The following is a 22,992-nucleotide window of genomic DNA, read 5'->3' as shown; positions in this document are numbered from 1 at the left end:
TTATTTGTTAAAAGTTTTTAGCATAGTACCTGGCCCATAGTGGGCAGCTATACAAACGGTCATTGCCCTCCTCTCCGGCCTTCCCTACACACAGGCCCCTTTCCTTTGAAAACTAAAAGAGCTGTAGAAATGTGAACTGCGCAGGAAGATGTGACGCAAGAAGACGCCCGGCCGGGGCTCCTTTTGCCACTATTCTGGCCATCACACCTTTTAAGGACAGGCTCTGGGAGCAAAGCTGTTACTGCCTGGGTATGTAACCTTGGACAAGTTCCTTCCCCTCTCTGAGCCTCAGTTTCCTCCTCACTAAAAACAAGGATTGGAGAAGAGGCCTTCCAGCTCGGAATTCCGAGAACGTAGACAAAAGCAGCCACCCCCGGCACCCGGAGGCAGGAAACTGGCAGCCCCCACCCCCACCTCCACCCCCACCCCGTCTCCCCCAAGGCCTGGCGCACACGCTTTTGATAAAGGCTCTCTGTCCCCGGCCCGAGTAAATCACAGTGTGTTACTCCTCCCGCTCCCGCCCCCCACCCCCTCAACCAGGGGTGGCCGCCGGCCCAGGACCCCAGCGCGCGACCCGCCTCAGCCTGGCTGGAGCCGGCGCACATCTGGAGCGCGGCACAGTCGCGAAGTCGGGTCAGTGCCCGCCGGGCTGGGCCGGGGGAAGGGAGGGCTGGGGAGAGGAGAGGACAGGACAGGAGGGAGGAAAGGGGTGTGGAGGAGAGGGGGAGCTGACACGAGGCACCCCCCCCCCGCCAGCACACACACGCTCGTTTCCTAGTCCAAACAAGGCTACCCGCGCGTCGCACCCGCCCCTTCATCCCCACTCCTCCATTCCCTCCCCTCTCCTTTCCTCTCTTTCATTCCCTTCTCTCCCCTCCCCTCCATTCTCTCCTCCATCCTTTTTCCTTCCCCTCCTCTTCTTCTTCATCTCTCCTATCCTCCCTTGTCAATCAACACCGTATAGGTGCTAGGGCTTCTGGGCTGCCTGTCACCCGGCAAAGGGAGCCCCTGCTGCTAGGGACAATATTGGGGCAGCCTCTGGACCTGTGCCTACACCTACCTGAGACCCCACACCGGAGACTGAGGCCGCATGGGGAAGGGAAGGGCTCTGGAGATTCTCCAGGTTCAGTCATCCTCAGGGCTACAGTAGAAAGAGCATCCCATCTGCGGACCCAATCCGGACTTCTGCTACTTAACACCTGTGTCATTTGGGAAAAGTCACTTCATCTTACTAAGCCTCTGTTTCTTCTATAAAATGGGGATGGAACTACTTCCCCCATCTTTCCCATCTTCCCCCATCATGAGGCTCAAGTGAGGTGATAATGGCAATGCAGTGTATTTTAAACCTAAATCCTATAGAAAATGGGAGCTCATAAATCGATCACAGAATTCAGAGCCGGAGAGGTCTTCAGAGGCTACCCTTCGTTTACCGATGTGTTTCTCCCTCTATAAAATGAAGGGGGATTATAATCTCAAATCCTTTCCACGTCTCACAGCCTCTGTTCTAAGGGCCCTGGCAGCTCCGTGCTTTCCTTCTTCAGGTCTCTTAGTCTCCCCCTCTCCATTCTCCTCTCTCCCTCAATGACCCACAGCAATGGAGTTGATCATTAGAAAGGGCCAGAGCCCTGCCCACCTGAATGCACTCAATACTCCTGTTGATATCCGAGGACAGGATATCCTAGGACAGTGGGTGGAAGGGGGGAAAGGGGGAAGGGGGTGGGGAAACAGGCACTGAGAACTGCACTAACAGGAAACAGATAATTCTGACAGGAGACCTGAGTCTCGGGCCAGGCTCTGCCACTGAGTCACTCTTTAACCTTGGATAAATGATTTCCTTTCTCTGTTTCTCAGTTTCCCCATCAGGAAAATGAGGGTCTGTGAACCTAAATGTTCTCTAAGGTTTAGATGGTCTCTACAGCACTCAATCCTTCTCTCTATGACAGTTACCTGGAAAAAAAAAAAGGTCCCAGCCTTGGATGGGCATGATAACCAGGAACCAGCTGTTTTCCTGCTTTGGGAAGGGGGGAGGGCGCCAATGGGAGGATGGAGGTGAGATAAATCCCACCACCAGTAGCCTCTGTCCTTCCTGAAGACTGACCTTAGCTGTTTGCTTCATCCAGCCACCTTCCAAACTCCTGGAATGGGAGTCATCTGGGCCTTGTGGGGCAAGGGGTAGGGGATAAGGTACAGACACCTTCCAGAGTCACTCCCCCCATAGAAGGTTATGGGGGGGGGGCAGGGCTATAAAGGTTGTTGAAATAACAGTCTGTTCCTGTTGTTTCTTTCATCTTTCATCAAGGTTTTAGTTACCCTTTATCCAAGTTCCAGATTGAGGGATTACCTGAATAGTTAAAAACTATGGAAAATCAACACAGACCCATCCCCCAACATCTCTGTTTCTGTATGAGTGGCTGTATATAACCATGTGGCTCTGAATGTGTCCTTGGGGGTCTGTAAGCATCTGTGTCCCTCTGTGAATATCTATTTGAGTATATCTGTGTGGGAGGTGGGGTGTGTGCATGAGAGAGAGAGGACATGTATGTATGTGGGGTGGCTGTATGTGTGTGGGGGGATATATATGTGTGTGTTTTTGTATGTGAGGGGTGTGTGTGGAAGGGGTACATGTATGTGTATTTGTGTGTGAGAGGAGGGGAGGGCTCACTGAGAACTTTACTAATAGGAAGCAGAACTGTGTTAGGCCATCTGGGTTTTAGTCCATGTGTGAATGTGTATCAGAATGTCTCTGGATGGATGATTCTGGGTATCTGTGAGAGTGTATGTCTAAGTCTGTATGTATGTCTTCTGGGATATGCTTGTATATTTTTATGTCACAGAATCTTGAAAGAGACCTCAGTGGCTATTTGGTGGGCCCCCGTTCCCTTCCCCCCCAAAAAAATCCCTCTACAACTCCCCTGCCTCATGTCCACCAACCTCTGCTTGGAGACTTTCAAGGATGGGGAACCCACCACCACTAGTGACAGGGAGCTCACCACCTCCAGGGGCAGTCTGTTCCACTTGGGATTGGCTCCAATTGTTCAGAGATTTTTCCTTACATCAATCCTGAATCTTTCCCTTCACTTCTACCCACTGTTCCTAGGATTTGCCTTTTGGAACCCTACAAAACCATTCTAATCTCTCTTCCACATGACAACTTTTCAGATATTTAAAGGCAACTGCCATGCCCTTCCTGAGCCTTCTTGTTCCCAAGCTAAACACCCCCAGTTTCTTTAGCCTGTCTTCATGGCTTCATCCCAACGCCCTTCACCATTCCTCTGTATTGTTAACCATCTCCAATGTACCAGTGTCCTTTCTCAAATGTCTCTCAGAACAGTCTCTGTGAGTGTGGGAATGAGAGCTGGTGCAAAAGATCAGAGATTTAGAGCTTGAAAGAAACTATGAGGTCATTTAATCTAACCCTCTCATTTACAGATGAGGAAACTGTGGAACAGAGATGAAGTGTCTTGTCCAGAATTACACAATGTCTAAGCCGGGATTTGAACTCAAATCAGGGTGTCTGGGTATGTGTCTCTCTGGGTTTCTGGGGATCTTTTAAGTGTGTCTACCTGTGTCTGTACGTAAAGGTATGTCTATGTGAGTACCTGTGTAAGTATGTCTGTGTCTCTGGGAGAATCTCTAGCACAAAAGTTAGTGCCCTTTGAAGGGATGAATTTTGGCTGCTTAGTAGGGCAAATCTAGGTGACAGAAAGGACAGCTCCCTGGTGTGGAGAGGAAGTTTCTTCCATGAGTTGGCACTAAAGTACCATTGCTTTCACCCAAAGCATGTTGCAAACCAGGCATGAGTAAGAGTAATGAAGGCCACAGGGTCAGCTGCCAGCATGACAGAGGGCAGGGCACATTCTCACTTCTCCTAAGGGAGGTATCAGGGTTCTAGAGGGGAAGGCCCAGGATGGACTGAGAAGGCAGAGCTGAGTAGAGCAAGGGCACTGAGCCACCATGTTGCACACTTGCCCACTGGCTAGCATTTTGCTTGTGTGGCATATTTGCCAGGAACAAAAGCAGCTGCTGATGTGAATTTAACATGGTATATCAGACCTCTGTGTGACCTTGAGCGGGTCACTTCCTCTCTGTAATCCTCAGTTTCCTTTTCTGGAAATGGGAAAAATGAGTCACATCCCAGAGAGAGGGGTGAGTGTGTGTGTGTGAGTGTGTGTGTGTGAGAGTGTGTGAGTGCATGTGTGTGAATGTGTGTGTGTGAGTGCATATAAATGTGTGTGATGCAGAGGTGGTGCTGGTGGGGACACAGTGGGGCCTGGCTTCCACCTGTTGTTATTTTGGTCTGTCTCAGGCAACCTGCTCGCCAGGCTGGAGCCAGTCGCCATCTGGAAAGACTGGGCCGTTTATAAAGCTGACACGGCAGCGCCCCCCAGGGCCCTGACCCCACTCACCAATCTGGAAATGATTATGGGCTGAGCCGGGCTGTACTGGAGGCTGGGGGAGCTGCCAACATCCTCCCTCCCTTATTCTTTCTCTGGGAGTGGGACATGTGGAGTTCTCATTAGCCAGACAGATTCATTTTCTGAGCCCCAGCAGAGGAGGGGAGCTGGTCTCAAGCCCCCCACACCTTCACTGATGAGTGACAAGACCTAGAGGGAGGGGGTGCTCTTAGGGAAAGGGCCAGGAGTGATTGCCATTTTTCTCAGACTAAAATTTGCAAAGGAGGAAACTGAGGCCAAAGGAATTTTAGTGATTTGACTAAGGTTGTGCAATGAATTCATAAAAGGGCAGAAAATAAAAACTCAGGTTTCCTGGTTTCCTGCCTCCTGGGCCAGAATATTGTCTCCATGGGCCTGGAAAATCTCCCAACGTGAGTTTTGGATTCAGTGATTGTGACCTGTCCAGGAGCCGTCTCTGCCTCCTGGTGGCTTGGGTCCATGGGGCAACCTCCAGGCCTGTGGAACAGAGGACAGGAGCTTCAAGGCAGAGAAGGGAGCATGACCACGCAAAGGCCCTGCTTCATTTTATAAGCCTGGAGCAGGGGTCGATGTAGAGCTGAGCTTCCCTGCCCTAATCCCTACAGGTTTCCACATACCTACACTCAGCTGACAGCCAGGATAATAATTTTCCTTCCATCTTTATGGTGGATAGAGTTGAGGGGGCGGGAACAAAACCAGTTCCCTGAGCTTTTTCTAAACCATCCCCTGGGAAGGACCAAGTCGGCATAATGTGAACATAAGAAATAGAATCCACATTTTAAAATAGATTTTTATGGAGACCTCTTGTTTTTATGTTGCCTAGATTTCTCCTCCTGTCCCTCCCCCATATCCCTCCTCCTCCTCTTTCCCAGAGAGCTATCTCCAACAAAGAATTCTTGAGGAAAAAGAAAATCAGCAAAACTGATCAACATAGCAAAAATCTCCTGGCATCATATGCAAAGTTCCATGCCCATGGGCCCTTTCCCCTTAGAGCCCACATTTCTATAGTGCTTGAAGGTTTACAAAATGCTCTCTCCTCACAATAACCCTGTGAGGTAAGTAGTGCCAGGATTATCACCCCCATTTTACAGAGGAGGAAACTTTCCTCCAGTCACATAACTAGCAAATGGATGAGCCAAGACACTACCACAGATCCATAGTTGGACTTCAGAGAACTCCTGGCCGAACCCTATCATTCTACACCTGAGGAATCTGGCGCCAGGAGAAGGTAAGTAATTTATTTGCCTGCTGTGAACAGTCCGTAAACATCAGAGACAGGATGGGAACCCCAATTTTGGACTCCAGAGCTAGTGCTCTCTCCACTGTGCCACATTGACTCAAACCTGTTTTCTGCCTCCAGTTCTGCACATTCCCCACCCAAGGGCCCAAGAGTTGTGCCAAGGGCGCTCGTGAATCCACAGGTACATACAACATTGTCATGTTGATTTTCATTGTTTCCACAAAAGTAGGAAGCATGACCCCGCATAAAAAAAAATCAGCAAAGTTACTTTTCATAGACTGAATAAACGCCTCTCAAACACACGTGTACAGTGTATGTTACTTTCTCATATGTGTGTAGATTCTGTTGGGATTAATGAGATACACCATCATTGTAAAGCCTTACTGAATTCCCTATCGCTTTCTGTCTACATGTGTTTTCTCGGTCAGTGGATACCAGTATAGCTAGTGATCCAGAAAAACTATTGACATTAAAACTTGAAAAAGGGGTACTTCCTCACATCACCATGTTGCCTTATGTTACATAACAGCAGCCTTAGCCAGCTAGAGAAAGAGCAGAGGCTGGGAAGGAAGTGGGGCCCCAGGACATCCTTGGGGAAGCCAAACAAGATCCTGTGGGATAGCTGTTTGAAGGACTCTGGCAGAGCCCAAAGGGAAGAAGCTTGGGGTTCTGTTGGGGAAGAGGGGAAGATCCACCCAGTCCTGGCTTGGCTTTAGCCTAAATTCAGAGCCCCAAAAGGCAAGGGGAGCCAGAGAAAGAAGATGTTCAGTTAAGTACCCACTTCTGCTAATTGACTGTGATCTTAGGTAAATCACATCAAAGCTCTGAAATTTAGTTTCCTCATTTATAAAAATGAAAACCTTAACATTAACCCTTGCATTACCCACCTCACAAGGTTGCTGGGAGGAGAGTACTATGAAAATATGAATCATTCCTATAATTGTCAGAGCCAGGATTCTAACCCCAGGTGTCCTGACTCCAAATTCATAGCTATTTCTGGTGCTCTCTATCTTGACCCGAGGACCTTTAGGGGGCCTGGATGATGGCCTGGAGACACTAGTGCCTGGTCCCAGCCTCCCTGCACTCCCCCAGATCTGACGTGAGTGTGGTTTGGGTTTGGCAACTCAATTGTTGGCTTGTTGCAACACCCAAGGCTTGCTGTTGCCTCTGTAAGACCTGGGGTCAGGGATAAAGCAGACAGGGGAGGATATAGGGTGTTCTCCATCTCTGCTAGGCCCTAGGCAAAGACTCATAGTTGTCTGTCTGGAATAATATTCTTTGGGCCATTTAGCCAGTCAATGAGTCTTTGTTGAGCACTACTGGCTTTCAGTTCCCATGGTGGATCATACAAGAGAAAAGATATAATCCTGACTCCTGAAGAATTCACACTCTAGCTGGGGAGGCACACCTCACAGGACTGTTGTGCTTTTTACAAACTCCAAAGTGCAATGAAAATGTCAGTTACTATTCCTGTTGATGATGGAGATGCTGTGGAGAGAGTCACAGTAATTAGTCAAATACAGCACACAGTCTAGGCTATAGAACTTCGGAGCAGATCCCTGTGGGCTAGAATAGTAGACCAGGATGTCTTCCTGGAGGGCACAGAATCTAGGACCACGGGATTTTAAAAATTTATTTATTCATTAATTTATCTGTTTATTTGTCTGTTTATTTTTACTGATAACACTGATGGCCTTAATGAAAGCAAGTTGTTGCAGTTCAGTCTTATCTGACTCTTTGTGACCCAATTTGGCATTTGCTTGGCAAAGATACTAGAATAGTCTGCCATTTCCTTCTCCAGCTTATTTTACAAATGAGGAAACTGAGACAAACAGGGTCAAATGACTTGCCCAGGGTCACACAGCTAATAAATGTCTGAGGCCGGATTTGATCTCACAAAGATGAGTCTTCCTGACTCCAGGCTTGGTGCTCTATCCACTTTGCCTAACTGTCCTTAATGAAAGCAAGATATATGACTTAAAACAAATGATTACATTTCTGCTGTCGAGGAGAATAAATAAAACTCCGTTAACATAATTAATCTGTTCGTTATTTTTTTCTTCTTTTGCTATAACCCATAAAAATAAAGCATTTCTAAATTGGTTTATGAACTCACTTTTCCAGGCCCTTTGGAGGGATTTATTTGAAGGTGATTGCTGGGATTGAAATGCGGCATAACCAAAGCATCAGAGAATCGGGATCCGAGCTTCAGAAGTGATATGCATTACCGCATAGACAAGGCAGGCTTTCGGAATCCAGAAGCTATGACCCTGATGATCTGTACAGGGAGTCCCATCTTGGTTTCTTCCATTTTCTATAGAGGCTAGAGATCTGTTGGTGGTGGTTTTTTTATTCCAAATTTCACAGATGCAAAAAATAAATATCTCTAAAAAAAAAATAGAAAAGAAAGAGGATTGTATGTAAAACTTCAAATCTATTACATATTGCTTGCTCTTTTTTTTTTAGGCAATCAGGGTTAAATGACTTGCCCAGGGTCACATAGCTAGTATCTGAGGCCCAATTTGTACTCAGATTCTCCAGACTCCAGGGCCAGGGCTCTATGAATTGTACCACCTAGCTGCTTTTTTTTTTAAAGTATGTGATAAATTCAACATAATACTCTCAAAGTTGTCCTGTTTGTCTGTGTTTCCTTCTGAACTTTCTTCTATTCTCTTCTGTGCATTTTTAAAAAATGCTTTATTCAGGGGCGGCTAGGTGGCACAGTGAATACAGCACCAGCCGTAGAGTCAGGAGGACCTGAGTTCAAATCTGGCCTAAGACACTTAACACGAAAACTAGCCGTGTGACCTTGGGCAAGTCACTTAACCCCAATTGCCCTTCCTCCCCAAAAATACTTTATTCATCCTCTTTTCTTGTTTTTTGATGGGGAGAGCCAAACCTTGCTGTCAAGAAGCCTATTTCCACAAGGGAAGGTAACATATAAAGGGGTGTTTGAAAGCGGGGAATGAAAGTACCCATACAGTTATTTAAAAATAAGTTACTCCTGGGGAGGCCAGGTGGCTCAGTGAGTAGGAGCACCGGCCCTAGTGTCGGGAAGGCCTGGGGATCGAATCCTGGGCTCAGACATTTAGCACCCACCCAGAAACACCTGGCCGTGTAACCTTGAGCAAGTTACTTAACCCCGATTGCTTTAATAAATAAATAAATAAGTTACTCCTTCCTCAAATTAGCGTCTTATGTCATCTTATTAGATCTCTATACAATACTTTACATGATGCTATATCATCTTATTACATCTTCTATCATCTCTTCCCTTTTACTATCAGACTCCCAGAAATAACTGTCTACATTACTACCTGCCTTCACTTCACCACTTACTTCCCATTCCCTTGCAGTCACTCAACAGAAATTGCTTTGTCAGACATTGTCAACAATCTATTAAATGATAAAAAAAAAAAAAGCAATGGTCTTTTCTCAGTCACGGGATTCATAACAGGATTTTGAAGCTGAGAGGAATAGATTATCAAATTTAATTTTGTCACTTTGCGGGTGAGGAAACTGAGGCCCAGAGAAAGGAAATTACTGAGATCACACAAGTAATAAATAGCAGAGGCTAGATTCAAAGCCTGGTCTGACTCCAAATCTCTTGCTCTTTCCATTAGCCCCACAATGCCTTCTCACTCAAATTAGGCCTCAACAGATGGGGAAGATTTGAACTGGTGTGTCAAGCATGGAATGTGTAGACAAGAATGATTAAGGCAAGTCCAGGGTCATCAAGACCTAGGTTAGACAAAGTTTCCTCTTGTGAAATAGTGACTGACAAGTTTTGGGTAAGATTCTAAGGGATTTGAATGACAGGTTAAGGAGTTTGGACTTTCTCCTCCAGGCAATGGGGAGCCATTGAAGATTGCAGAGCAGTGGATAGCCATGCTTAAGATTATATTTTAGGAAGATGTTAATCTGGATACTGTCTAGGATAAACTGGAGGATGAGAGGTGAGAGGCAAGGAGATTTGTGCAATGTCAATCATAATTCTCATTTGTATAAGCCTTTATTTTGTCCTGTGAGGCAGGTAAAGCAAAGACTATCTTCCTTATTTTACGAATGATGCAATGCAGTTTCAGAGAGGTGGAGTGACTTACTTGAAGTCACACAGCGAGGATTCAAACCCAGCTCTTTTCACTCCATATTTGCTGCCACTGGAAACTTATGGGCATTCCTCAATGAGCTAAGGGGGTGGTGGTGGAGGGGATGGGAATGAAGGGGAGGAGAGAGGAGTAGATGAGTAGGAGAAATCCTTCCAGCGAAGAATCCTCTATTGTGGATAAGGGGACAAGGGAGATAAAGAGAGGAAGAAGTCAAAGATGATTCAAAGCTGGTAAGTGACATCACAGACCAAGGGCTGGAAAGGCTCCCAGAGGTTATCTAGCTCCTCCTTTAAAGATGAGGAAACTGAGACCCAGGAAGGTGAAAAGTGTAACAAGGGTAATCAAGAACGCTCTACCCCACATTCCCCCCTTCCCCAACATGCCGAATTTGGGCACCTCCCCCAGAGCTGAGAATGTGTATCTGGCTGGAAGAGATGTGCTGTCTGACTCAGGGCTGCAGACTCAGTCTGACACAGGGGCTCCTGATCACCTCTGTTGCAAATGACTTGTCCAAGGTCACAGAGATAGCATGTGTCAGAGATTGGATCGGAACCCAGCATTGTCAGAGACAGTCAGTTCTTTCTATGGTACTGCCCAGTCTAGGAAGGCGCACTTCCTTTGGAAGGTAAGAGAATGTGAGCCCAATGCCAGCCTGTAGGCCCTTTCTCCAACCCCACTGCCATGTGGCCTGTGACTTGACTGAGTGGTTGGGCACTTCCCATTGGGAAGGCAGTATAGTGGGAGGGTCAGGATACAGAACTGAGAATCAGGTGAGCTGAGATCAAGGCCTGGCTTGTAGTTTCAGCACTGCCACAACCTTGTATGATCATGGGCAAGTCACAGCCTGTCTCTGACCCTCTATGACTGCCTAAACAGAAAGAGGTAGTTGGACCTTATACTTTCAAAATTCCTATCTCTAGCATGTCTAGAGGAGGTTAGAACGGGGAAGGGGGAAACCCAAGAGTAGTTCTGAAGATCATCACATTCACACACACACACACACACACACACACACACACACACACACACACACACACACCCGGCCCAGGGGTGGCCTTCCCTCCTTTAGGGAGCCTCAATTTTAAATAAACCATCCCTAGGTCATGGGTCAACTCCAGGTCTCCCCTGCTCCAGAACCAGGGCAGCTCCCTGAAGGCAGTGCCCCCTTTCCTCCATCTCCCTGACAGGGGTGACTGAGAACATAAACACTGCCCAGAGCCTCGGGGGTCTCTCACAGCAGAGGTCTTGGAAGAGGGCGGGAGCTCTTGGTGTCCTGTTTACACAGAGCACTAGGGGTCACAGGCCTCCCCAGACTCCCAGGGCCTGTCCTCTGGAATCTGAAAACAAATACAGACCCTGCTCCCCAGCCCACCCCCTTCACCCACTGCTTCTATCCTAGGTCCCACTGGCTAGGAGCTGGTCTTTTAACCAACTCAGCCATCAGGGTCCCCCCACACACTTTATGAGGGAGCAGAGAATGGAACACAGATGAGCTTTGTACTACTCACCTGAAAGATATCAGAAACCCCTATTCTCAAACAGAAGGTAAAATCATGAAGCTATCCAGCCTCTATATAAGAGGGGACCTGAGAGATCCTCTTGTCCAAAATCCTCTCTCCATCCCTGCTATTCAGTAAATTCTAGTGGCTCCCTATTACCTCCAGGATCAAATATAAAATCTTCTGTTTGACGTTTAAAGCCCTTCACAAGCAACCCTCTGGCTAGGCTTCCAGCCTTCTTTCACAGAAAGTAACCCTAATCATCCAGTGGCTGGCGCTCACACAAGGCGCTCCATCTCCTGACTCTGGGCATTTCCCTTGGCTGTCTCCCAGGCCTGGAATGCTCTCCCTCCTCATCCCAATCTCTTGGCTCCCCCGGCTTCCTTCTGGTCTCAGTTAAAATGCTACCTTTTACAAGAAGCTTTTCCTGATCCCGGAGTGCTAGTTAGCGCCTTCCATGGAAGGTCTAATGTCAGTTTGTCCTCTATGTAGCGTGTTTGTATGTGGTTGTTTGCACCTTGTCTCCCCTTAGTGGACTGTGAGCTCCTTGACGGCAGGGGCTCCACTTTCTTTATATCCCCAGTACTTAATACCTGCTTATTGACATGAGAAGAGAACTACCTCAAGGAGAGGGGAAGGGGATTTGCAAGGTCACACAGACACCCAGTGGGGGAACCAGGACTTGACCTCAGGCTTTCTACCTGCTGGGCCAGCCTGTCATGAAGGGGAGACCCAAGGAAGCCTTAGTCTATCATCTGGGACCATGCATTCAGACTGCCAGGATGACCGTGCACTGGGAGCAGCTTTGGCTCTTCTGGTCAGCAGAGAGCAGAGCCTTTCTTCATCTCTGTTTTTAATGGGAAGGGGCAGAGCCACCCACATCCTCCATCCCAGCAGGGGTTGAGTTGGGGGGAAGATGACCTGGCACTCTCTCCCAGCCCTCCCCAGCTCTGTTTCCGACAGCTGCTGTCCCTCGCTCTCGCAGAATTCCCCAGACAGAGATCTGCCACGGCCTATAAACAGGAAGTGTCCTGGCCAGGAGGGGGTGGGGGGAGATACCGAGGACTGCCTGCTGATGTGAATTTTTCAGGGATGGGAATTCTGGATCCCCTGGAATTACAGAATCCTGGCCAGTTCTGGGGGACTGGGGACCCTAGGATATTGGGCAGCGGAAAAACATATCCGGGATTAAGACTTTTAAGGCTCGTTCTGAGCCTGTGAGATGCCCCCCACCCCCACCTTAGCCACCTCTGAATTTAGAATTTAAAGCTGTAGATCTTGGAGAGGTCTTTGTTTTTCAGAAGAGTATTCTGAGGTCAGGAGAAGCGAAGTAATTTGTTCAAAGTCACAGAGGAAATTGCAGACTTGGGGGACTCAAACTCAGGTCTTTTTAATGCTAAGTTAATGTGCTCCCTATTCTACCCCGAAGCTTTCCCGTTGCCCTGGGTGGGTCCACTCACCTGCCCTTATATCCAGGCTCCCCAGGTAGGAGGAAGTCCCTTGTGGGAGGAAAGGCTTCAAGAGGAACTTAGCATAGATATCCTTGGATGCCTAGGACACCTCAGCAAGACCTTCCCTGTAGCTCAGGTGCCTCCTAGACATTTGCCTTCCTCCCTTTTCCCGCCTCCTCCCCACTCTCCCCCACCTAATTCTTTCCTCAAGCCCCTCCTTTGCCCCTGTCCTCCACTCTCCTCTTCCTTCTCAACAACCTCTTTTTCCCTAGAGAAAATCCTCCCCTACCCCTTTCTTCCTCCTTTCTAGGTCCCCTTTCTGTGTTAGGGATTGTTTTGTTTGCTTGTATTTGTCTCCCCACCAAGAGCGTGGTATCTAGCAGGTGGTAAGCATTTAATAAATGCTTTCTGTCTCTGTCCCTGTCTCTCTGTATCTGTCTATCTGTTTGTCTGTCTCTCTCAGCTATCTACTTTGCATTTAGCCCACTAATCTATTTAAGGGACTCTCTGGTATATTTATTATTTGTCTATGTCCTTCCTTCCATAACATTGTTAGCCCCTTTGCCACATCTGTCTTTGTATCTTCAGTGCTGATCATAGGGCCTTATACATAGTGGGTTCTTAATAAATGCTTGTGGACTGAATCATTGGCATCATCTTGGGGGGGGGGGAGTGGATAATACCATAATCTCCACTAGACAAGGGATTGGATTCAATGTCCTCAGGCATCCCTTCTAATTTTTGGATTCTGCGAGTGTATGAATGAATGAAAAGATTAGACTTTAACCAACAGATGTCCTTTACCTTCCCTGAGTGACAGAGGCAGGGAGATCAGAGCTGGTAAGCCTGAGCAGCTCTGCCCAATAGCTGGAGACTAGCCTGCTAAGCTCCAAAAAGTCCCAAGACAAAGGTGGAAAAGGGCAGTTGGTGTATTTTTAACAACCCCTCAACTTCTCAGAATAAAGAGGGATGCAGAGGTTGGAAAGTGGGAACAGAACTGGAGAAGGCCATGCAGCTGTTCAGAAACCAGCTGCATTCACAAAAGCCAATCTTCGTACAGGAAAAAGACCTGGGACTCAGGCTGAGAGAGAAAGTGTAGCCCTCAGTCTCACTCTCACAAGTGTGTAGCCACAGAGAACCAGCAACTCTCTTCCTTCCCCTTCCTCTTCCTTTCAGGGAGAAGACAAGAAGAAGGAGGGAGACAGTTCTTTAGCCCCAGACCAGTCCTTCCTTCTCTGCCTTAATAGCTGAGGCAGCTGGTGGTATAACAGATAGAGCACTGGGCATGGGTCAGTCTGGCCTCAGACACTTACTAGCTGTGTGACCCTGGACATGTCATTTACTTCTGTTTGCCTCAGTTTCCTCATCTGTAAAATGGGGATAATAATCCATCACAGGATATAGGAATAAGTGAGGTAACATTCATAAAGTGCTTAGAATAGCACCTGGCATGTAGTAGGCACTAAATAAATTGCTTATTTCTTTCCCTCATCATCATAGAACAATAGAGCTGGAAGGAACCTTGGAGTTCATTATCCCAACTTTTTGTTTTCCGGATGCTGAAACTAAGACCTTGAAGTGAGGTTACTAGTCTAGTTCTTCCCCCCCAAAAGCAGCACGTGGCCCTGACTACATGGGGAGGCAGCATCACACAGCGGGAATGATCATTGGTCCAGATTCAGGAGACCCAAGTTCAAATCCCAATCCTGCTGCTTGTGACCTGAGGAACCTTAGAACAGGTAGCTGTTTATCTTCTCTGGGCCCTCGTTCCTCATCTGTAAGAGGAAAGGATCAGATTAGACATCCTCCCTTTAGGCTCTAAACCCAGCATCCTATGAGCCTCCTGGTTACGAAAAAGGCACAGGGAGAAACAGGAAGCAGACAGGACAGAGGGAGGAACTTAAGTCCTGAAAGAGGAGCACCCAGCACCCCAAAACTCACAGAGTGCCAGAGCTAGAGAGGACCACCGTCATAACAAACCAGGAGGCCAGAGATTTAGGGCTAGAAAGAGACTTTGGGCATCATAATCTAATCCTCTCATTTTATACTTGAGGATGCTGAGGTCCAGAGAGACAATGACTGGCCTAAGGTCATGCAGTAAACAGCAGAGCTAGGATTCTGGATAATCCTGTCTCCAAACATAGTGCTTCTCCCGCTGCTATCGTGTGGTACTCCAAGATAGCTGGCTAGTGTCATGGTGATGCCGTGGTTAGAACACTGAGCTTAGAGGCAGGATGATCTGAGTTCAAATACAACCTCCTGACACTTAGCTGTGTGAGCCTGAGCAAGTCATTTCATCTCTGTTGGCCTCAGTTTCCCCATCTGTAAAATGGGGATAATAATGGTACCTATGCCCCGGGGCTAGTGTGAGGGTCAAATTAGATACTATTTGTAAAGTACTTAGTGCCTGGCACATAGAAGGAGCTATATAAATGTCAGCTGCTATTATTATTATATCTTGTATGACTATTTCTTTTGTTTCTTTGTTTGTTTGCATTTAGGTACCTTGGAGATCACTAGTCCTATGATAATGATAGACCTAGTCCTAGTCCTAGACAATGATAAGAGCTCAGATTTAGAGCTAGAAGGCATGGATCTAAGAAGTCATCTGGTTAGATCTTTCCATTTTACAGATGAGGAAATTGAGACCCAGAGAGATTGAGCGGCTTGCCTGAAAGTCACACAACTTGTGGGGAGCAGAGCCGCAATTTAGACCCAGGCCCTCTATCTCCAAAGCCTTTGCTGTATCACATAGCCTCCCATCCAACCCTTTTATTTCACAGATGGGGAAACTGAGGCCCAGTAAGGGGAAGTGACTTGCCCAAAATGTACACATAGCCGACAAAAGAGCTGAGAAGAGAATCCAGATTTCCTAACCATTTGTCCAATGCTTTTTCCACCAAATCATCCCATTAACTTCCACTTCCAATCTCCTTTTCTGGAATCAGGAAAATCTCAGTTCAGGACAGTCAAATCCCAATCAACCTTCCTGGAGACAACACGGAATGGAGTGGGAGACTCAAGCCTTTTGACAGATCCAGTCCCTGGAGTCTGTTTGAGGGGCCCTAGACCTAGCCAGAACACAGACATCTGTGTCCACCAGGATCTCAGACTATCTTCCTGTTTCTGCCTGACCCATTGAAACATTTTCCCGGCCTTCCTGACAGGACCTGGGATGGAGTCAGAGCTATGCTCTATGCAGCCTTCCCCTCTGAGCTCAGGGAGGAGGATGGGCTGTGTGCCCAGGGGCTCCTGGCAGGGGAGGGGAGGGGGACCTCGAAGGAGGAACAGAAGAGCTCTTCCTCTGTCTTCCATATTCGAATTCCAAGCACTTTCACTGACTGTCCTGGCTTCCTTCAAGTCCAAGCTAAAACCCCACATTGTACATCCCTCTGAGATCATCTCCAATATCTTGTCTATATCTTGATTGCACATAGCTGTTGAATGTTGTCTCTCCCGTTAGACTGTGAGTTTCTTGATAGTAGAAACTCTCTTTTGCCTTGCTTTGTGTCTCTAGTGCTTAGCAACGTACCTGACACATAGTAGGTCCTTAACAACTGCTTCATGACAGTCTGACTGGACACCTAGGAATGGCTCCTGGTAGCTGGGGGCTAAACAGTGTAGAAATATTTAGCAGTGTGGAAAGTTACATCCACACATGCTTCCTCTCTTAGCAGGGTCAGAAGATTGAGTCATTGAAGGAAGCAGCTTGGCACAATGGAAGGAACAGGCCTTTGGAACCAGGAGACCTGAGCTCATGTCCTGGCTCATCCACTGGTTGTGCAATCATGGGTAAGTCACCTTCTCGGATCCTCATTTGTAGCATAGGAATAATAATATTTATCCTGCTTTTGTCACAGGGTTGTGAAGTGAATTATCTTTATCATCATTTAATTCAACAAGCATTTGGAGAGCACCTATTATGTACGAGGTTTAATGCTATGGGGGATGAATGAATGTGCTAAGTGCTGGGGGGGGGGGTATTGTTCATACTTCATTTTCAAAGAGGACCAACGACGTCACAGGGTGATGGCTTGACTTGTATGTGAACTGGATTGAAGTGAGGAAGAGTTGCACAAAGGCATCAGCCGCAATCTTTCTTCCTGAGTCACTGGAAGTCCAGTGGCAAGACAAAAGTCAAGACATCTGGCTATGGCCCAAGATGCATGGATGACCTTGGCACCTTTGATAAGAGCCCTCCAGCGCCTGCTTCAGCTGCCTTCATGGCCTACGGAACAAATTGTTCTCATCTGCTTATTCTGCCAGGAAGTCTTCACATGCCTGGCATAGGCATCCCTCTAACTCCCTGACCTGTTTGAGGCCTATCAGCTACCCTCAACATGGTTCGGCCTGTCTGCTGAAGTGTTTCCTGGGGTGTGGCCGCTGCACATGCTACAGCTTCCTGGAGCCGCAGGTGAGAGCTGGGTGAAGGTGGACACCAAAGGCGGATGGGTAACCCTGAAAGGGGCCCAGCAGCCTCACGCCAGAGGTGCTAGCCCTTCCAGGACACGCCATACTCACCAATACTGAAGATGCAAATACAGATGAAAACAAAGACAGTCCCTGCTCCCAGGGAACTTCCAAGCTAATGGGGGAAGACCTCAGCAAAGAAAGCTGAAAAGGGAAGGGGAGTTTAAGAATAACACATTTGAAAGCTGAAGGGACCTTAGAGGTCATCAAGTCCAACCCTTTCATTTTACAGATGAGGAAACTGAGGCCCGTGATCACAGAGTTAGTATGAAAGAATCACCAGGACTTGAACGCAGGTCTTTTGACTTCCAGGTGAGCTTGGTGTGACAATTAAAAAAAAAAAGAAGCTAGGTTTTTCTGAAGGCAGTTGAAAAGGGGGAATTGGAGGAAAAGGGAAGGTAGAAGATCTTTGGGTGAGAGGGACGACTGACACTTTTCTTCTGTTGCAAGTTTGTAACAGGACAGTGCCCACTCAGTGGTCTCTGGAGCAAACAGGAATGAGGAGTCAAGAGGGGAAGAGCCACTTCCTTACCATTCAATAACTGTAAGTAACATTGTTTGGGGGTAGGAGAGGAGCCTCCGGTCATTTCAGGCAGGAAGCAGGTGCTCCGGGCATTCCAGGGCCCAGAGCCTGGCCTCCAAAAGGACAAGACACAAGAGCTTTCTTCTCTGTGCACCTGGAACATGTTACGGGAAGGCTGCTTGCCCCCTCCCAGCTGAGAGAGAGTGCAAGCAAGGAAGGATCATTTCCAGAAAGCCCAGATTTTCAGCATTGGGGGTCCTAGACCTATTCAGAAGGATATCACCAGGAGATATGATGGTGTGCCCCATTCCTGTTTGGTCTCACTGCTGCTCTCCTTGGTCCACACATAAGGGAAAGAGGAAGGTCTCCTCCCACCCCCACAAGCCCAGGCTTCTTCTCTGACCTCTGATGTCTCTGGCCCTGAAGCTTCCTCACTCCCCTAGCAGGGGACCATCCTGCATCCCTGATACAAAGTCCTACCCTACCCCTTCCTCAACTTCATCCCCGGCTTGGGGTCCAGGGCAGGAAATCAGCTGGATTCTCCTGCCCTGCTTCCTCCGATACAGAAAGTGTTAGCTGGCCTCAAGGAGGAGGGGAGACCAATGTGTAAGGAGCTCCCTGTCCCCAAGACAAGGTTAGCCAGCTCAGTCCTCAGTCCTACACTCTAGTACCATCTCAAAGACCCTGTTCTGAGGTCCCTCCCACTTCTGATGCTCCATATGACCTTCTGTTTCTAAGATTCTAGGATCCTAGGATCAGTAGGCCGTGTCTAATGGCCACAGGCCAGAGGAGGATGCTCTCCCTTGGGAATCTGTGGAAGGCCTCGGTCTCCCTTCTTCCACTGAGAGCAATGGGATAATGTGAGAGGGACCCTTCTAGGAGGGATCAGCCAATCTTAAACCCTTCCTCATTGCCTCTGGGAGCCAGGCTGAGCTACTCATCTGCCCCACTGAGGGTCATTACACCAAAATGGACAGAGACTCATCCACATAAAAGAAAATCCTAGGTTAAATGTTAGATAGGCAGGATTTGAACTCAGATCTTCCTGTCTCCAAACCTAGTGCTCTAATCACTGTACCACCTAGCTGGCAAACTCTTCATTTTGCCAAAAAGGAAACTTAAGCCCAGAGAAAGTAAATGCTTTGCCCAAGAACTTTCTAGCTTGACTTGGGAATTCTTTGGGCTCATTCCAACCCTTCTTGATCTTCCTGAACTGTCTCCTGCTGATTCCTGCTGAGACCTGCAGCCAAAAGCTAGTGAGGCTTGGTTCAAATCTAGATACTACGTAGTACAAACTGTATGACTTTGGGTAAATCAATTAAACTTACTGGTCCTCAGTTTCCTCATCCAAAAAATGAGTGAGGGGAAGTGGCAGCTGGGCTAAATGACCCCCTAAGACCTCTTCCAGCATTAACTCTATGATACTGTGATCATAACCCCACCTCCAAGGTTAAGAAGCCCTTTCCACATCTCAAATTCTATTCCACTCACACAAAGACCCTCCTCAGTCTGCTCTGGAGTGGGAATAAAGACCCCTTTGATCTCTCCACAACTCAGTTTCCCTTAGTTTTCACACTTTCCAGGAAAGGTTCTTTAATGGCCTGTGGTTCCAGATAGGAGAGATGGAATGAGGTCAATGGAAGCAATCAGGGGCTCTTTGGCTCACCCAGGTTTCCATGTTTAGCAAGAGAGGAAGAGGGGGAGGGAAAAGGAGGGCCAGGGGTATGGTCAGGAGAAACATTCTAATCTTTATTCAATTCATTCCCTTAAATAAGTCACCCTCCCCTCCCTGGGTCTCAATTTCCCAATTTAAGAAAGGATAGAATTGAAGTAGATGATTTCTAAGGACCTTTCCTGCTTTGACGTTATAGGATTATGAATTTCCCTTCTACAAACTGACCTCTGGGTCTGGCTTTTCCTGTAGGGTGTGGCTTGAAATGTCTAAGAGTCAGCCATTAGAGATTCATTCTTTTGGGTTAAACATTGGCCTTGTCTTGCTCCTCTTTCAAAAGGCATATGATGATAATAATAGTATCTTGCATTCATCCTCCATTTTCCACTTTTGAAGGCTTTTCACTTGATCTCTGATCCGAGGTCTGAGACAGAGAAATGGGGCAGGAATTACTCCCCTCCCCCCCATTTTGTGGATGAAGAAACTGAACCTGGTGGAGGGTAAATGAGGAATGCAGGAATACCTCTCCATGTCGAGGTGAATGGGTTTTGCTAGAAGAGGTGCCGTGAAAGCATTGGAGCCTGGTCCCAGGAGAAATTGACTGACTGTGAGGCCATCTTACTCATGGCCTTAGACTGGATATGAGTTCACTTGCTTTCCCTACTTTGGGTGACGGCTCAGAGTGAAAAGATAGGAGCTGGAAAACTGAGTTTTCATTTGGATCAAGGGATCCGAGGAAATATAATATTATAATAGATATAGATATGGAAGGTCCTCAGAGGCTGTCTGGTCCATTTTACAGAAGAGGAAACTGAGGCCAGGGAGGTTAGCTATCACACAGAAAGAAAGCATCCAAGTAGGGACTTGGATTCAGGTTGTCTGATTCAAAAGCCCAGGGCTCTTTTGTTAAGATCTTATTTTGTTCTACTAACTAGCTTGTGTTTCCTGTGCTCTTCTAGGCTTCTCCAGGACTAGAGGCAGCTGTAGAGGTATAGTGGATAGTGTTAGATTTAGAGCCAAGGAGAAGACCTGAGTTCCAATCCTCCCTCAGACACTTAGTGACCACATGACCCTGGGTATGCCTCCATCTCCTCATCTGTAGAATGAGGGTGAAAATAATGGCACTTATTTCACAGGTGAGAATCAAATGAGGTAATGTCTGCAAAGTGCTTTGCCTATTGGCTTTGTTTTTGAGATTCAAATAATGTTTTATTCTAAAGAAAATAATTCTTTATGTCATCCTAGATGCTGTTCTCAGTAGGAACACAAGATGTTAGAGATAGAAGGTATTATATAATACAGAATGAAAAATGCCAACCTGGAAAGAACCTTCAATTCTATCTAGTCCAATACTTCTTCCCCCATTTTATAGATAAGGAAACTGAGTCCCAGAGAGGAGAACTTACCAAACTTATCCAGGAGACAGCAATGAAGATGATCAGAGAATTAGGGATTGGGCTATTTGAGGATCACTGGAAGGAACAGGGGACATTTAGCCCAGAGAAGATTTTGGGGGTAAGGAAAGGGTGAACATGACAGCTATCTTCAAGTATTCAAAGGGTGATTCTGTGCAAGACGGCTGTTCTTCTCAGCCCTGGAAGGTGGAATTAGAAGCAATGTACAGAAATTTCAGAGAGGCCTAAGTTAGGGTCTTAATGATTTTGAAGATCTTTCTAGCCGTGAGAAGCATCTAAAAGTAGAAGGAGCTGCTTCCAGAGAGGATGGGTTCCCCTTACTAGATGTCTGGATGACAGCTTGTCGGAGATACAGAAAGAACTATATATGCAATAGGAATTATATGCATTATACAAGATCATATCTGGGTTGGAATAGATACATAGCCCCAGGGGTCCCTTCCAGTCCTGGCATTCTATAATTCTGTGAAGTGACTTGCCAAAGTTCCCATAGCAAGGGAGTCTGAACCCAGGTCCTTGTAACCCAAATATAGTGTCCTCTCCACTGTACTAGGCTGCTTCAGAAACTGAGGCTCAGAGAAGGACTCTGACTTGGCCAAAGAAACACAAGTTAGTGTCAGAACCAGGAATGGCCAGCCAGCCTGCCCCCTCCCTGCCACTTTAGAGGGAGCCACACTCACTCTTCAGAGCAGACCTGTAATAAAATAACTAAAATGTTCATACCCTTTGACCCAGAGATACCATTACTAAGCTTATGCTCCAAGAAGGCCATTGATAAGAAGAAAGTCCCCATTTACATCAAAATATTTATAGCAGAGCAGGCAGGCCTTCCCCAATTGGGAAAGCTCAGAGCTAGAGAGGCCCTAAGGATCTGCTTTGGGCCTAGCGGTCACTCCCCAGAACCCTTGGTCCTCCTTCCCTTGCCTCCCACCAGCCAACTCTTGAGGAAGAAACCCAGCTCAGGAAAATAAACCCTTTGTCTTTGATCTGCATTTACAAGCGGGTGCTGTTTATAGTGTCTTGTATACAACTTGTCACCCTCCCACCTGGGGAACTGGGAACTGTTTCTTATCACAGGCACTTTGGATATTAACAGGCACTGGGAGAAGGCAATGTGTTGATCCAGGGGCCCCTTCCCTGGCTTTTTCTCTGTCTGCCTCTCTCAATTTCTCTCTCTCTCTCTCTCTCTCTCTCTCTCTCTCTCTCTCTCTCTCTCCCCCCAATCTCTTTCTCTCTCTGCCACACCCACTTCCCCCGCAGCCAATACCCCTTCCCTGAGTCAGTGACAGTGGACTTTTTGGCCCACTTCAAGTCCCAAGGAGGTGAGAGAGAAGTAGGGGTTGGGGGTGGAGGGAGCCTTTCCCTGATGGGGAATTCCATCAGAGGTTGGAATGTATACTGAGATGAGGGTAGTGATAACAAGTCCCAGGCTCCAGAAAAATCCCTCTCCTGCCTGGACCATGAGCTTCTCTAAACCCAAGGGAAAGAGAAGGCATTTAAAGTCATCGAGCCTTGATTAAGAGTCCGTTATCTGCCTAGCCCTGTGACAAGTTCTATGAGTGTAGAGAAAAAGGACTATAGGCCAGGAATCAGGATACCTGATTTCAATTTGTCACCATCCCTAACTCACTGTGTAATGTCGGCTTGAACCAACTCCGAGCCTGTTTCCCCATCTATACAATGAGGGACTCAATGATAGACTCAATGATTTCTGAAGTCCCTACCAGCTCCGACGTTCCACATTCCATGTTCTATGTCTGACACTCTAATGTTCTAAGAGCCCACCCAGCTTGGACATTCTAGAAGAGAAATCGTTATTTTTTTTTTACTCAAATAGGATTTTAAAGTTACAAATAACCTTCACTTCTTATTCAATTCTCCTCACAACACTGTGAGGAAGATGATATAAGTGATATCATCCTCATTTTGTGGAGGAGGAAACTGAGGCTTAGAAAGAGAAACTACAAAGGAAATGAATGTGCCTCAGTTTCCCATCAGACCTCCTTCTTCCTCTCTTCCTCAGGACCTGGGCCACTGTGACCGGCAGGCACATTTTTTTCTGCTGAGGCCCGTGCAGGGTGGGGCTCATTCCTAACAAGAGGCAGCAGGTTTTGCCCTTCTACAGGCAGGTGCACAGACCCGCCAGGCCGGTTGTGTATGTGTGGATAGCTCTTCCCTTT

The 22,992-nt window shown here is 47.3% G+C and overlaps 4 long non-coding RNA genes across 7 annotated transcripts in view; 2 read left to right on the top strand and 2 right to left on the bottom strand.

Annotated features, from left to right (window-relative positions):
- Window positions 1–1,594, bottom strand: part of LOC138149401 (uncharacterized) — a 101,330-nt gene extending 99,736 nt beyond the window's left edge. For all 3 annotated transcript variants that reach the window (XR_011165308.1, XR_011165306.1, XR_011165307.1), the window contains exon 1: window positions 1,061–1,594. This is a non-coding gene — a long non-coding RNA (uncharacterized lncRNA). The remainder of the gene's footprint in view (window positions 1–1,060) is intronic.
- Window positions 124–8,082, top strand: LOC138149403 (uncharacterized). 2 transcript variants are annotated; one of them, XR_011165311.1, is made up of 4 exons: window positions 124–249; window positions 3,430–3,518; window positions 5,794–5,854; window positions 7,798–8,082. It is a non-coding gene; the product is annotated as an uncharacterized lncRNA (long non-coding RNA). The 2 variants fall into 2 exon arrangements; XR_011165310.1 differs by lacking the exon at window positions 124–249 and adding an exon at window positions 481–633.
- LOC138149400 (uncharacterized) overlaps window positions 4,718–22,992 on the bottom strand; it is a 58,237-nt gene continuing 39,962 nt past the window's right edge. Inside the window, exons 3-4 of the long non-coding RNA XR_011165304.1 lie at window positions 7,790–8,059; window positions 4,718–4,910 (exon numbers count right to left, since the gene is read on the bottom strand). This is a non-coding gene — a long non-coding RNA (uncharacterized lncRNA). The remainder of the gene's footprint in view (window positions 4,911–7,789; window positions 8,060–22,992) is intronic.
- The window catches only part of LOC138149404 (uncharacterized), a 30,177-nt gene continuing 23,300 nt past the window's right edge, over window positions 16,116–22,992 (top strand). The window contains exons 1-3 of the long non-coding RNA XR_011165312.1: window positions 16,116–16,524; window positions 17,435–17,514; window positions 17,653–17,746. This is a non-coding gene — a long non-coding RNA (uncharacterized lncRNA). The remainder of the gene's footprint in view (window positions 16,525–17,434; window positions 17,515–17,652; window positions 17,747–22,992) is intronic.

This window comes from Petaurus breviceps, unplaced genomic scaffold (genome assembly GCF_028583685.1).
Source record: "Petaurus breviceps papuanus isolate PSGF00001 unplaced genomic scaffold, PetGlider_PUasm1.0 90847, whole genome shotgun sequence".
In the NCBI taxonomy this organism is placed as follows: Eukaryota; Metazoa; Chordata; class Mammalia; order Diprotodontia; family Petauridae; genus Petaurus; species Petaurus breviceps.
Note: the sequence above shows the minus strand (reverse complement) of the source record. Positions and strands in the feature narration are given on the sequence as shown.